Source organism: Macaca mulatta, chromosome 2 (assembly GCF_049350105.2).
Source record: "Macaca mulatta isolate MMU2019108-1 chromosome 2, T2T-MMU8v2.0, whole genome shotgun sequence".
Lineage (NCBI taxonomy): Eukaryota > Metazoa > Chordata > Mammalia > Primates > Cercopithecidae > Macaca > Macaca mulatta.
Genome location: NC_133407.1, coordinates 35279120 through 35291551, shown reverse-complemented (window position 1 = coordinate 35291551; position 12432 = coordinate 35279120). Strand labels below are relative to the sequence as shown.

At 41.0% G+C, this 12432-nt stretch overlaps 1 pseudogene; it reads right to left on the bottom strand.

Annotated features, from left to right (window-relative positions):
* Positions 1–3665: 3665 nt before the first annotated feature.
* LOC719215 (26S proteasome regulatory subunit 7 pseudogene) lies at positions 3666–5037 on the bottom strand (annotated as a pseudogene).
* Positions 5038–12432: the final 7395 nt, after the last annotated feature.

Genomic DNA, 12432 nt, shown 5'->3' with positions numbered 1-12432 from the left:
AGGATTTAGTTGCAGCTTCTTGCTCCTTTCCTCTCAACCCTTATCCTTATCCTTGTAGTTAATCATACCTGGCCAGGTATAGAAAAGATGTAGTAAATTAGAAGAGCCTCATATTTGGGGAATGAGATACATTTATTTAATCTCATTTCCTGTTGCCAAGCATCACAGGATACGGCTGCAGGGACCACCCCCAGCTTGCCTCAGTCCTTGTACTCTGCTTTCATTCCCTTTCTTTCTGCAATCATCTGTAGGCAATGCCTACACTCTAGGATGATTCCGATTAAGCTGCTTGTATGGAGCATCAATTTCTTTATGGGCACCAATGGTGTTTATCCCTACAGATTGGAGGAACATTCTGTACAGGATTTGTATTTTAAGAAATCCATTTAAAACCATTAAAAGGAAATAGCAGAGAAATGAAAGGGCACTATCTAGTGGTTCTAAGAGAAGGAAGGTGCTGAAATGCTTATGATGCTAATTTGCCTTTTAGTCCCAGTTGTCTGGAGTAGTGGAATGGTATCTAACTGTTAGAGATGTGAGAGATCTATAAAGCTGCGAACATGTCTATGTGTCCATCAGGAGAAATGCAGTTCTTTAATTACCAGCTCAATGAAGATGCATTTCAAAGTGCATTTGGGAAGGAGAATCTATAACCACCCTCCTGTAGGCCTATACTCCAGCCCTCAACTCAGTAGGTTCCAGGGAAGAAAGCACATCACAACGTGTGGCATTGACTCCGTCTGTCCTGTTTCACAGGGCTGACTTTATCCCAGATAATCTCCCCTTCTCCCCACCTTTTCTGGAAATGCATTTCTGCTTAAGAGAGCAAAATCAGTCATTATCTGGTTTGGTTCCTTTGGGGTTGGACTATTACAGATTATTTTTTGATGGTTTGTGGGTCAACTTGATACAGGGGTACGGCATCATGACATACTGCTCAGGAGAACTGCCTGCCGATTTGGCATGGTGGAATTTTCTCAACTTTCTTTCTAGAAGCTATGTAACAGATATGACTAAAGTTAAAGGAAACTTGTCACATTGTGAGACATTTTATGGGTGTGAAATTGTTCTAGCATTGGTATGCTTTGTCAAGTAGTTATGTAGCTTTGGAAATTTGTCCTCTTTGGATTCTGCTTCTCTTACATTAATGTCAGATATGAAGGAGAAATTTCCGGAATTCTGACTTTGAGTTCTGTGTAACCTGGAACACATTTCCACTGCAAATATTGAACTTCTAAGAGGCAGAATAGCAAGTGCCTGGCACTTCGCTGCCACCTTGCCCATTATCAATTCCACTACTCTATTCTCTTGGTCTAGGCTTAGGTGTGGACTCAGAATCTTTCTGTTCATCACACTGAGGTTTCCATTTTCTTATCAGCTTCTAAGGACAATTCGTTTTTCATGACAACAGTTATCTTCACAGACTCACCAGGATAAACTCTCATATCCAATTTTCAACGTATGTCAAGGAATGAATGTCTGAATGTGAAAACAAATGAAATGAAATGCAACAAACAGTAACAATAAGGACAGAGGCTATATCAATATTAATGAATGATGTTTGTGCTATGCTATATTAAGTAGGAGAGAGAGAATTTATTAAAAAAATCTTAAATTTGGTCTGGAAGAGCATCCTCACATCTCAGTATAGGGAAAAAAAATCCCGCTTGGCTAATAACATGTTAGCAGTTCATAGTTTCTTTTCTTCAGGGACAAGAACCCCTACGTCCAAGGCCTTATATCCTATGTACTTTTATGCTAATAATTTGAATCTTATTTAAATGCAGTATTATATAGTCAGTACTTATTCATGGTATCCATTTTCACTGGTGAGTCTCAGACTTTATGGGTAACAGAATTTCCTAGGGAGTTTTAAAAAATACGATTCTGTGGTCCCCATCTCCAGAGAGTTTGACTTAATAGGTCTGAGGCGATATCTAAGAATATGATTTTTAAAATCAAATCCCTCATATTTCTTAGGTCATAATTTGCAAAATGGTCGCCATGCTCAGGTGAAGTATTTCTCTCTTGAGCCTAAACTCACGTATCATGGCTTTCATTTGTCATGTAAGTGAGCCACATGGTACAAAAATTTAATTCTGTGGTGCTCAGCTTGCATTACGTGTTAAAGAGTAGATTCAGGAAGCTGTATGGCAAACAGTGGTAGTTCTTGAGAATGACCCCTAATGGCAAAAATATTCATCTATCCATGTGATAATATTATACTTTTGGTATCCCCTGATGGAAAAACATGGAATAATAAGATGCTATGAGTTCAGTAAAACTTATATGCATCTAGATTTCATTAGTCCCAACAGCACTTATGAACATTCCAAGGTCTTGGTGTATATATCTTTGAAATATATCATGTATTTAATCAACATATAGTAGATTAGAAGTTAAAGAGTTTAAAGAGTTTAAACATCATTAAGAGTTTCATATGCTAACCCATTCCGTGTGTCCTCCTCTCTACCCTAAGGGGTTCTTGACAGAAATTTGATTATTTTGGAATAGGGAAAAGCCCAGAAGACTTGAGTTTGAATTATACAAATAATGGATACTGGCTGAGTCATATAGTTACTTAATCCATAAACCTCAGTTTCTGTAAAAAGATGATGACACATATATATTAGATATACTTTTATTTCAGATTCAGAGGGTACACGTGCAGGTTTATTTCATGAGCATATAGTGTAATGCTGAGATTTGGAGTACAATTTATCTTGTTACCCAGGTAGCGAGCATAGTACCCAGTAGGTATATTTTCAGGCCTTGCCCCCACTACCTCCATCCCCCTTCCAGTAGTCCTAAGTGTCTATCATTCCCATGTGTACCCAATGTTAAGCTCCCACTTATAAGTGAGAACATGCAGTATTTGGTTTTCTGCTCTTGCATTAATTTGCTTAGGATGATAGCTTCCAACTGCATCCCTGTTGCTGTCAAGAACATAATTTTGTTCTTTTTTATAGCTGCATAGTATTCCATGGTGTGTATGTACCACATTTTCTTTATCCAATCCACCATTGATGGACACGTGTGTTGATTCCATGATTTTGCTATTGTAAATAGTGTGGCAATGAGCATACAAGTGCGTGTATTTTTTTGGTATAACAATCCATATTCCTTTGGGTATATAGATCATGGTTCAAATGGTAGCTCTGTTTTTTTTTTTTTTTTTTTTTTTTTTTTTTTTTTTTTTTTTTGAGGCGGAGTCTCGCTCTGGCGCCCAGGCTGGGGTGCAGTGGCGCGATCTCGGCTCACTGCAAGCTCCGCCTCCCGGGTTCCCACCATTCTCCTGCCTCAGCCTCCCGAGTAGCTGGGACTACAGGCTCTTTGAGAAACGTGATGTTAATTTTGTATCGTATCTTGCAGGTGCTCTCTTGATTTCTTGTGTCTGGATGTCTACCTCTGTAGCAAGATTAGGGAATTTTCTTGAATTATTCCCTCAAATATGTTTTCTAGGTTGTTTATGTTTTCTCCTCTCTCAGGAGTGCCAATAATTCATAGATGTGCATAATCCCATTACATAATCCCATACTTCTTGAAGACTGTTCTTTTTTTTCAATTTTGAAACCATTTTTTTTTTTTTTTGTGAAGTGGTTATTAACAAGTCTATATAAGGTTAGGATTCCAATTAAAAGTTTTAAATTGAAAGCCTTCAAGGTTCAGTTGTATGTCATGTAGCGAGGAGTAGCACTGAATTTGGCATAAGACTTAATGACCTTATTTACAGCTTCCAAGAAATCCTTCTCAGTAGCAATTTTTCCCATGCTCTGATGGCAAACATACCAGCTTCTGTGCAGACGCTTCATTCTCAGCACCAGTGCCATTTGGACACAGTCATGCTAACAATTCAAATCTGATATATCTTTCAATACTCATTGAATGAGCGTGAATCTTAAAGATGTGGGTCCGACCCTCTAGATCGGGCAAGTTAAATTCAATTTTTCTATCTAATCTCCCTGACCTCATCAGTGCTGGATCCAAATTATCAGGTCTGTTAGTGGCCATCAGCACTTTAATATTGCCTCGAGGATCAAAACCATCAAGCTGATTGATCAGTTCCAACATTGTTCTCTGCACTTCATTGTCACCTCCAGCACCAACATCAAACCGAGTCCCTCCAATAGCATCAATTTCATCAAAGAAGATAAGGCAGGCTTTTTTTTTGTCTGGCCATTTCAAAGAGCTCATGAACCTTTTGAGCCCCCTCACTGACATATTTCTGTACAAGCTCAGATCCAATAACTCGAATGAAGCACGCATCAGTCTGATTAGCAACTGCCTGCACACAGAGTGTCTTCATGTACTGGGTGGATTAAAGAGCAGCATGCCCTTGGGAGGCTCAATGCCAAGATTCACAAACCTCTCTGGATGAAGTAATGGGGTTTCGACTACTTCTCGCAATTTCTCAATCTATTCCTTACAGTCACCAACATCACTGTATGTGACATCAGATTTTTCCTCCACGTGCATCATGATAACTGTTGGGTCAATCTGAGGCTAGAGGCAATGGAATGTGAATTTGATACTTATTTCTGTCCACACCTACTCTTATCCCTTCTTCAATGTCAGTGGGTGCCACCTGATCACTAAAGTCCACCACAAACTTGGCAAACTGCTTTACACTGACAGTGTATTTTGGGTCCTCTGAATCAGCATTGATTATCTTTGTACACCTGGCAACCCGTAAAGGCTGTTTACTCTGGAGTGTCTGCTTATCTGCAGCCAAATTCCAGAGTGCTGGTGGGGCCAGGCCAGTGTCAAATTCTTTAATACCAGGGAGCTCATTAATTTTCTTGAGAAGTTACTGAATGCCATCTTCAACTTGCTTGATCTGCCTAGAGTAAGTGCTCTGACCATAAGTTTTCAGCAAGGCAATATCCGCCTCATCCAGAACTTAGATGGGCTTGTCATCCTTCTCATCTTCTTTGGTCTTCCGCTGATTCTCACCAAGGTAATATGGCATTTTAGCAGTTCCAAATGCCTCTGCTCCTTACTGATTACACAGCACCTTCCTTGCTTCCGGTGGTGTCTGAAGACGGCTCTTTTTAATTGTTTTTTCTTTATTTTTGTGTGACTGGATTAGTTCAAAAGAATAGTCTTCAAGCTCTGACAGTCTTTCTTCTGCTTGACCTAGTCTATTGATAAAGCTTTCAGTTGTATTTTAAAATTCCTTAAGTGGTTCCAGAAGCTCTGATTGATTTCTTTTTAAGATGTTTATCTCTTTCTTCATTTCCTGGATTTCTTTAGAAGTTTCTTTGTGTTGATTTTCAACTTAGTCTTGGCTCTTGTTGAGCATCCTTGCTCCATGGTTTGAATTGTTTATTATTTCTGAATTTCCATTTTGGTCAAGGATCATTGCTGAACAGCTAATGTGATCCTTTGGTGGTTTCACAATGTTCAGATTTTTCATGGTGCCAGAATTCTTACACTGGTTCCTTCTCATCTGGAGAGTCTGGTGCTACTAATTCTTGTATTTATTTTCATGCTGGTAGAATTTTTCTCTTTCTCTCTATATTTTTCCATTTCTCTCCTTCCCTAGAGGATGTGACTGTAGAGTATGTTGGGTAACGTCTTTTAGCTTTGCTTCTATAACCCTATGCACTTTTGTGGGCAGGTTTTATATTGGGCTGTGTGATTCAACTTACAGACCAGTAGATGGTGCTGACAGGTATGAGCCAGTTGCTGCACAAACAGATGGGTATGTACATGGTTTTTGTTTACAGTGAGGTGCTCTCTGTTGTTTTAGGTGATGGACTGGACAGTAGAGTGCTTGGTACCCTGTGCTTCTTGTTCTGTGGAGGTGGAGAGACACAGCTAGGCAGAGTTGGAGCCTTTGACTTGCCCACGAATACCCCTATGGTGAGTGCAGGCACCAGCCCTGTCAAAGGTGGCTGGGAGGAGCTCCTGGTGAAAAGCACTGAGATCTTTGGGGCGGGGCAAGTGGTTGGTGAGGGGTCTGCATGGACTCCTCATCTTTGATAGGTAGGAACATGGTCTATTTTCCTATTATGCCCCTGTTCCAGGGCTGATGACTCCTCATTCAGATACACACTGTAGTCTGTGTCTAGACCAATGTGGCTGAGAGCCTCAGAAAATGCCTCTTTTGTGACTTTCCATTAAAGTGGTTTGGGGCAACTTCATCACTCAGCCTGATACAAATAGCTTTATGGCAGGGCTGTTCTCTGATGTGACAGCACTGCTGCTTTGTGTAAAGGCGGGGACTACGCCTTTGGGCTTGTGTGAGAAGTGGTTAGGTGCCAGCAGAATTTGAATAAGGTAGGTAGTTCCTCAGTTTCCAGGCCCCTAGATGGTCTGCTGAACAGTGTGTATGAGTCCTGAAGGGTCTGGAGCCAGATCAGGCTAGCCCAGGGTCCTGGTGCTGACTGCGATGGAGAGGGGCAGGCTGGTCCCTGGGTCACTGGATGAACTCTCAGGCAGGGGCAGGCAGAATGCTTGGGTGGTAAGAACCCGAGGGGAGAGCATAAGCCTGTGGGGGTAGGGATTTCAGGACTCTGGGCTGCAGCTGAAATGCTCGTGTGGAGGCAGGGTGCTTGTACTGGGTACCAGAAGGTGGCAAGCAGAGGCAGGGAGTTGTAGGGTGTGCAGTCTGCCCAGTTCTTCATATCTGGGCAGTGGTATCCTTGTTGGAGATGTGTGAAATCATTCAGTCTCTTTGTTTCCACCTCAACCTGAGGGCAACAGGGGCGGGGACAGAGGGTTTTTCAGTTATATTTCTTGGAGTTCCATCCCACAGGACCCCAGAGCTGCAACTTTCTGCAGTATTCAGGCAGGGGCCGCTGTGCTGGGAGCCTCAGCTGGTGGTCCCCGCCTGGTGAGGAGCAGCAGAGGTGGGGTCTGCAGTTGGTCTGCTCCTCAGTACTGTGGCTGTAGCAGCTGTCCTACCGGCTTGCAAAAGAGCCTGTCTTGCCTGTCTTCCCTTGTTGGCAGCACATTGACAGCTGGTGTCAGACTGCTCCAGAATCCAGTGCTTGTGGGGCTCCCTGTGGGCTTCAGAGATGTCTCTGCACGGACTCCAGATGGTTCTTAGTGTTGGTCTGGTGGCCTGGATAGGTCAGGGGAGTTCTCCTGTGCCCAGGATTGCAAAGGGCTTGTGGGGACAGTGTGGATCCCCAGCGGTTCTCATCATTCACTTTGTTCTTCTTTGTTCTCTGTGGGTCCCATGCTTCTTTGGTGAATCGCAATGTGATCTCTTAGAATATCCACTTGAAGAGCCAGTGTTTACTCACGTTTGTTTCTTCTCTGTGGGAGCAGCTAGCAGGCATCTTCATATATGTGTGTGTGTGTGTGTGTGTATATATGTGTATGTGTGTGTGTGTGTGTATATATGATCTTACTCTGTCACTAGGCTCGAGGGCAAGGGCCTGATCATAGCTTACTTCTTTTTTTTTTTTTTTTTTTTGAGACGGAGTCTCACTCTGTAGCCCAGGCTGGAGTGCAGTGGCCGGATCTCAGCTCACTGCAAGCTCCGCCTCCCGGGTTCACGCCATTCTCCGGCCTCAGCCTCCCGAGTAGCTGGGACTACAGGCGCCCGCCACCTTGCCCGGCTAGTTTTTTGTATTTCTTAGTAGAGACGGGGTTTCACCGTGTTAGCCAGGATGGTCTCGATCTCCTGACCTCGTGATCCACCTGTCTCGACCTCCGAAAGTGCTGGGATTACAGGCTTGAGCCACCGCACCCGGCCCATAGCTTACTTCTATCTCCAACTTCTGCGCTCAAGCAATTCTCCCATCTCAGCCTGCTGAGTTACTGGGAGTACAGGCATGTACCACCATGCCCAGCTAAGTTCGTGTATATATATATATTTTTTTTTTTTTTTTTTTTTTTTTTTACAGATGAGGATCTTGCTATGGTTGCCCAGGCTGGTCTCAAACTCCTGGCCTCAAGTTGTCCCCTTGCCTCAGCCTGCCAAATCATTTTGATTATAGGCATGACCCCTGCACCTGGGTCCTAATGAGTGTGATATGAAGATTAAATGATGTAATGTATGCATAATTTTTCACCTGAAGTAGGCTATCAATGTTAGTTTTCGTCTTTCAAAATAGTTAACAAAATGAATTTTTAAAACAATAGTCCCAGGAGAATCTGAAGCTTTAGGTTCTTCACTTTGATTCACCTCCAATGTTCCAGAGGCTTTCCTTGTGTACATGAGATAGTTTGGGAACTTTCTGTTTGGTGTTATGCCGGTGGTCTTTTGTCCTATGTTATTTTCATGGCTGTCGATTGACCAAGGGTCTATAAACTACAGTAATCTTAGGAAAATCAGGTGCAGAATTGGAGTGGGCTTCTACAAGTTATTGGTATCTGAAACTACTGGTTATTAAAATGATTCTTGTCACTTGAGGAATGATACAGAATCACCCACCCCATCTCCTTTCACTCAAAGAGGAGTACAAAAGGTATCACCCATAATTAGTGTGTTTTGTTGTTAATGTTCCCAAGTGAAGCCTAGAAATGGAGCCAAGGTTATCACATCCACGTGGAACATTCTTTTTCGCCTCTAGTCAGGAGATAGCAGGAGGAAGTTTTGTTTCTCTCTTTTTCTGCAACTATGCTACAATTTGACACTGAAAATACGCAGGCTCGAGGTTTAATTTGAATATCTATGGTATAAAATTACCAGTGTTAACATCCCCTAGCATTTTCCTGACAAATTAATTGCCAATACAATTTTCAGCAGTCAGTACGTGTGGAGCAAGGCAGGGTTGAGGGTTCAGCTTATGGGAGGTAATTATAGGTGCCCTTGGCCGGGAAAGAGCACAGATGATGCTAAAGGAGCCAGTGTTTTGGGTAAGCAGCACCTGCTCCTTTGCCAGCTCTGTAGACCCATGGATCTGGGAAACACATATAATTTGGAGGACTTAGCGTCTACCTTTGGTACACGTAATTTAATCTCTTAATCATCGTGTGTTCTGTGGCTGCCGTGAGCTCTCTGAAACTGAACTGTGTGTCTCCATTACTTGGTTCTTAGATCTTTGCTCCATTTATTCAATACTTCAAGACTTCAAAGCATCAGGATAAAGAAGGCAAACAGCAAAACTCTAAAAGGCAGAGAGTAAACAAAGCTATAAAGAGATTCTTCAGTTTGGCTAGGTCTAAGGGAAGGAGAACTTTTGTTGATATATCTGAAAGTAAGTGGTCTCCTCTGAAAGAGGTGGAAAAACATTCTGTTGAGGTGAAGCACCTGACCTTTTAAGAAATACTCTCTGCTTATTTCTAAGTATTCATTGGAAAACCATTTATCTCAAATATATACCTTTAGACAAGATGCATTAGTTCATTTTTCAACCTAAGCCTCTCAGGAGTTGTAATCCTCTAGCATCTGAAGATATTTGCTGTTGGGGTTGTTTTAATTTTTATTTTATTTAATTGTAAAAACAATAATAGAAACCAAGCAGGCAAAGGAATAAAAAACTTTAAAACCCCAAACTGGGGTAAGGGAGGATTGGAGGAGTAGGTGGTTGAAGACCAGAACAGATATAAAACCATGAACATCCTGCTTAAAATTTTTCAAGTTTTGAAAATACTAGCACTTTTATAGATTTGTTTTCATCTCAAAGATATTTTTCAAAATAAAGGGTTATAACATTATTATGTGACAAAGTAAAATAACAGAGAAGTGCACATTTGATTCCATTAAGTCTTATTCTTGAGTTTTTCCTGTGATGTCAGTTGCTTTTAAAAATATTAAAGATCCAGTGAGAATGAGATAATATTTCTGGCACTCTAGTTCCTGGAATAATGCGATTGGAGAGAAGGGAATGAGGATATTTGTTGGCCAAGGTTGATATGCAAGGGTTTCATCCTGTCTTCTTCATGAATTTGAATCTTTCACCCAAATATCTCAGCTACAAGGCTCCTGCTATGTTTTCTGGAAGACAAGTCCACTGTCAGAACTCTCACCAAGGTAATCACAGTTAGAAGATGCGAAGGTTGGGCAGGACCATCTACTCCAACTCTTTCATTTAACAGATGAACTAAGGCCCATAGATGGACAAGGGACTTACCACAGATTGTCCAGCAAGTTAGTTTAGAACAACGGCTAGAATCTAGGTTTTCTTTAAAGCAACAATAAGCAAGTGTTATAGGAACAATCAGTTGCTTCGCATGGATGTGGGCCCTGAATTCCTGATTTGGAAATCAGTTGTGCTCTACAAAATTCACAGATTCATGACGCTATTTGATACAAATGTCATGGTGTTGACAGTCAGGTAGACCTTGGGAAGAAGAGAAAACGAGAATAAACATTTATTGAGCATCTACTATTGCAAGAAACTTCCACTTTACTATTGCATGTGATTTTCACATTTCCCTGATGCAGTGGATATAATTTCTATTTTTAAATGAGAAAATCAAGGCTCAGAGAAGTTGAGCAATTTGACAAAAATCTTGTAGATGGTAATGTAAAATTTGAACCCAGAAATATGATTCAAAGCCCATCTAAAGCCTTTCCATTCACTCGCCATTTCTTGCTTCACCCCATTACAGCATTATTTTTGTTACTTTTTCTAATACTAGGCAAACTACAAATCAGGGTCTGGATCATTAGCTTTATCATTGAATGCAGGCATTTATGGTGCATTTACCAAGTACTTAGTTTTGTAGTGGGTATGTGGAAATGCCAAAGGGTAATGAGACCGTTGTGTAACTGAGAAGGGCTTTCTAGGTGTAAAGGCATCAGATAAGTGTGGCCTTCTATTGCAACTAGCAGGAAATTCATTTTCCCAGCGTGTGCAAAGCCCTATGTCCTTGATACTCAAAGTGAGCTCTATGAACTAGCAGTGTCAGCATCACCTGGTAGCTTTTTAGAAATGTAGAGTCTCAGCATCCCACCCCCATTAGATTCTGCATTTTAACAAGATCCCCAGGTGATTTTTATTCACAATCAGGTTTGAGAAGCACAGCCCACAACCTCTCTGACCTTATTGCCCAGGTATAGTAGCTTTCTTTTTGCCCCTAAATAGGCTTACCTGGCTTCTGCCTTATGGCCTTAGCATTTGCTATTCCAATTGGCTGACTGCTCTGTCTTCTAATTTTTTCATGGCTCTATTTTGTCCTTCAGATTTCTGCTCAAGCAATATTGTCTCAGAATGTCTGAGTGCTGACTTCCAGGGAACTGCATTATCTTGCTATATTTTCTCATAGTATTTATTCCATGAAATTATATCTTTTTTTGTTTACATGTTTATTATCTCTCTCCTCACTAGACTGTTAAACTCCATTAATGCAGGAATGATTTGCCTGTGTATTCATTGTTTTATTCCCAGGACCTGGAACACTGCCTGGCCCAAGTTAGGCATTCAATAAGTATTTTATGAATCAATAAGTGAATGAACAATGGACAATGTTTCACTGCTATTGAAATCTCAACATGTTGATACTAAAAGCCAAGATTATTTGCTTTATCTAACCATCCACCAATCAATGTGACAACAGTTTTGTGTATTTGCTGGTTGAAGTTCTTTGATGTTGCAATTCATGAATCAAGGAAAGGAAAGCTGTGGGAGAAACAAAACTCTCTTCTTAAACTTTTGTCAATTTCATAAAAATATCGATTTTGTTAGGGTGGCATTTGGGGATTTCTGACATATCTGTATAGGGAAGTTTTTCTCTTAATATCTTTTCAGCAATTTCCCTTGAAAAATGCAGATGTATAGATTTAGCACATGCAAAAGTACCATGGAAACCTTCCCTTTTGATTCACAGGCACCTACAGTGAAGTGGTTTGTTTCTTGGGTAAAAACACCAGTTTGGAGAGAGTTCATACATACTTCACGAGCGGACTCTGCAGTAATACACTGCACACCTTCCTGGAATGAACAGCAATGGTAACCCTCTGAATTCTGATGAGCCATCCTGGGAAGAACTCTTACATCTACTATTTACAAGAGCCTTATAAAAAAGAAAATGAGAAAGAAAAATGATTTCACACTTAATATATGTCAGGTGACTTAGAAAAGAAGATCTCATTTTAATTATAACAACTTTGTGAGATAATGTGATCCCATTTTACAGAGCTACAAATGACAATTCAGAAATTGAGACTTGTTCAAAGGCATCTTTCTAGTAAGTGGTAGAACTGAAATTCAAGTTCATATTCTTTCCATCATGTTGCTGTCCCATTCTCTGTGAAACTCCACCCTCCACCAACCTCCCACTGTATTTTGCAGTTGCCTTTATATGGCAACTTTTGTGTGTGTGTGTGAGCCAAATTTCCTTCTGATTTCAGAAGAGCACCCTAGAGACTAATAGCCTCATAAAGAATTTATGAGAAAAACAGAAGTGATAGTGCAAAATCTTCAGTACTGTATGGGCAGGAGATGCTTAGCTCTGAGGTGAGGAAATCCAGAGATGAACGTTTTGTTTACCTCATAGGATTGTGGCATTGTTAGCCACTCAATTCAACCA